This window comes from Parus major, unplaced genomic scaffold, assembly GCF_001522545.3.
Source record: "Parus major isolate Abel unplaced genomic scaffold, Parus_major1.1 Scaffold611, whole genome shotgun sequence".
In the NCBI taxonomy this organism is placed as follows: Eukaryota; Metazoa; Chordata; class Aves; order Passeriformes; family Paridae; genus Parus; species Parus major.
This window is the reverse complement of record NW_015379497.1, coordinates 8075-11448: the sequence shown is the minus strand read 5'-3', so window position 1 is coordinate 11448 and position 3374 is coordinate 8075. Positions and strand designations below refer to the sequence as shown.

Genomic DNA, 3374 nt, shown 5'->3' with positions numbered 1-3374 from the left:
CATTTGGGGACATCTGGGGACATCTGGGGACAGTTCCCGGTACCCGGATGGGGAAATAGTCACAGAAATGGTCCCAGACGCGCCAGCTCCGGAGCCAATCCCAGTGCCGCGGCCCTGGGGACAGCGAGGGGACATTCGGGGACATTTGGGGACACCCCTGGGACACTGTCCCCAACCCCCGAATGTCCCCAAACCCCTCAATGTCCCCAAAATCCCCCCCATCCCTGCTGTCCCCAATGTCCCCATGGTGTCCCCAACCTCCCCAGTGTCCCCAATGTCACCCCCAAAGTGTCCCCAAGGTGTCTCCTGTCCCTCCCCTGTGTCCTCCCAATGTCCCCAACTCCCCCAATGTCCCCTCACTGTCCCCTCTGTCCCCCCACTGGTGTCACCCACTGATGTCCCCAATGTCCCCAATGCTGTCCCCAGTGATGTCCCCACTGTCCCCAGTGCTGTCCCCGTGTCCCCAGTAATGTCCCCAATGTCCCCAATGTCCCCAGTGTCCCCAATGTCCCCAATGTCCCCAATGTCCCCAATGTCCCCAGTGTCCCCTACGTCCCCAATGCTGTCCCTGTGTCCCCAGTGATGTCCCCAGTGCTGTCCCAGTGTCCCCAATCCCCCCAATGTCCCCAATCCCCCCAATGTCCCCAGTGTCCCCAATGTCCCCAGTGCTGTCCCCGTGTCCCCAGTGATGTCCCCAGTGATGTCCCCATGTCCCCAATGTCCCCAATGTCCCCAGTGTCCCCAATGTCCCCAGTGTCCCCAGTGTCCCCACCTGTGTCGGGCCCGTTCCAGTCCCAGAGCCACCACCCCCCGTAGGTGACCGGGAGGATCCAGAGCCGCGTCCTCAGCAGCGCCAGCAGCACCAGCAGCGACACCGGCCCTAATTAACGCCCTAATTAGCGCCTTAATTACCTTAATTACCCTAATGAACCCCCCCCACCCCGCCCCACAGCCTCAGCCTGCAGCTCACACCGCCCAGAATTAACTCACCGGTAATTAGCTCCCCGTTAATTAGCTCCCCGGGAATTAACCCGCCGTTAATTAGCTCCCCAGGAATTAACCCCCCCGGTAATTAACTCCCCGGGAATTAACCCCCCGTTAATTAACTCCCCGGGAATTAACCCCCCGGTAATTAGCTCCCCGGGAATTAACCCCCCCGGTAATTAACTCCCCAGGAATTAACCCCCCGTTAATTAACTCCCCGGGAATTAACCCCCCGGTAATTAACTCCCCAGGAATTGACCCCCCGATAATTAACTCCCCGGTAATTAAATCCCCGATAATTAACCCCCCGGTAATTAACTCCCTGGTAATTAACTCCCCGTTAATTAGCTCCCCAATAATTAGCTCCCCGATAATTAACTCCCCGGTAATTAACGCCCCGGGAATTCCCCCCGCCGTTAATTGCCGCCCCGTTAATTTCCTCCCCGATAATTCTCTCCCCGTTAATTCCCTCCTCATTATTTCCCTCCCCGTTAATTAACCCCCTCTTTAATTAACTCCCCGTTAATTCCCTCCTCGTTAATTCCCCCCGCCGTTAATTAACTCCCCGGTAATTAACACCCCAGTAATTGCCGCCCCATTAATTCCCTCCTCATTATTTCCCTCCCCGTTAATTAACCCCCGATAATTATCTCCCCGTTAATTAGCCTCCCCGATAAATAACCCCCTGTTAATTAACTCCCCGTTAATTGTCGCCCCGTTAATTAACTCCCCGTTAATTCCCCCGGCCGTTAATTAACTCCCCGTTAATTGCTGTCCCGTTAATTGCACCCTCCTAGGGGAGTCGTTTTCTCCCCCGCCATTAATTAGCCCACTCGAGTTAATCAATTATCCACTAATTAATTATTCTCACCTCCCCGTTAATTGCTCTCCCCTCGTTAATTGTCCCCTTAATGGGTTCATTTCCCCCCCATTAATTAGCCCCCCTCGAGTTAATTAATTGTCCCCGGGAATAATTATCTTCTTCCTGAGGTTAATTAATTCCCCATTAATTGTTCCTCAGCCCCGTTAATTATTCCCCTCCCCGTGGTTAATTACTGCCCCTCCCTTAATTACCCCCCCGGGGTTAATTATTCTATTCCCACCCAGTTAATTGCCTCCCTCGGTGCTACTTAACCCCCCTTTAATTAACCCCCTGGTGTTAATTAATCCCCCGATAATTACGCCTAATTACCCCCCTGGGGTTAACTCCCCCCCCTCCATTAATTGCCACGCTGCGGTTTAATTAAACCCGCGTTAATTGCCCCGCCCTCGGGGTTAATTCTCCCCTCCCTACTAATTACTGCCCTCGGTTTAATTAAGTCCCCGGGGTTAATTAGACCCCTCTGGTTAATTGCCCCACCCCTCGTAACTCTCCTCCCTCCCCCCTAATTACCCCCCAGGCACTAATTACCCTACTATTAATTGCCCACCCCGGATTAATTGACCTCCCCCACATCTTAACCCCTTCCTCAAAGCTTAATTAAGCCCCTAGCCTTAATTAACCCTAGCTAATTACCCCCAGGCTTGATTACCCTCTGTTAATTGCCTCCTCTGCCTTTAACCCCACCAAGCCACTCTCCCCTCCTCATTAATTAACCCCCCCAGTCATTAATTCCCCCATTAAATTACCTCTTCAAGGCTTGAACCCCCTCTCCAAAGGGTTAATTATCTCATCCAAAGGTTAATTACCCCCCCAGCTTTAATTAACCCTTCCTAATTACCCCCCGTTAATTGCCCCCTCCACCTGTAACCCCATCAATACCGCCCTCTCCCTAATTAATTAATCCTTCTAGTCATTAATACCCCCATTAATTACCCTTCCAGGGGCTTGAGCCCCCTCTCCAAAGGGTTAGTTAACTCTCCCATGGGTTAATTATTCCCCCCAGCCTTAATTAACCCTTGCTAATTACCCCCGTTAATTACTTCTTCTGTACTTAACCCCATCAATACCGCGCTCTCCCTAATTAATTAACCCTTCTAGTCATTAATACCCCCATTAATTACCCTTCCAGGGGCTTAAACCCCCTCTCCAAAGGGTTAATTAACTCTCCCAGGGGTTAATTATTCCCCCCAGCCTTAATTAACCCTTGCTAATTACCCCCGTTAATTACCTCCTCCACCTTTAACCCCATCAACACTCCCCTGCCAGTAATTAATTAACCCTTCTTGTCATTAATACCCCCATTAATTACCCCTCCAGGGACTTGAACCCCCTCTCCAAATGGTTAATTAACTCTCCCAGGGGTTAATTACCCCCCCAGCCCTAATTAGCGGGCGCTAATTACCGAGGAAGAGGAAGGTCAGCATCCATTGCACCACGCTCAGCGCCTGCAGCACGGAACGGAAATTTCCCCCCATAACTGCCCCGGGGGGGCACAAATTGCGGTGAC

General features: G+C 52.0%; 1 long non-coding RNA gene across 1 annotated transcript; it reads right to left on the bottom strand.

Annotated features, from left to right (window-relative positions):
- Positions 1 to 12: 12 nt before the first annotated feature.
- On the bottom strand, positions 13 to 3355 carry LOC107199360. Its single transcript, XR_004495727.1, has 3 exons — positions 3270 to 3355; positions 773 to 880; positions 13 to 114 (listed from the first exon to the last, which is right to left on the bottom strand). It is a non-coding gene; the product is annotated as an uncharacterized LOC107199360 (long non-coding RNA).
- Between the last annotated feature and the right edge of the window lie 19 nt (positions 3356 to 3374).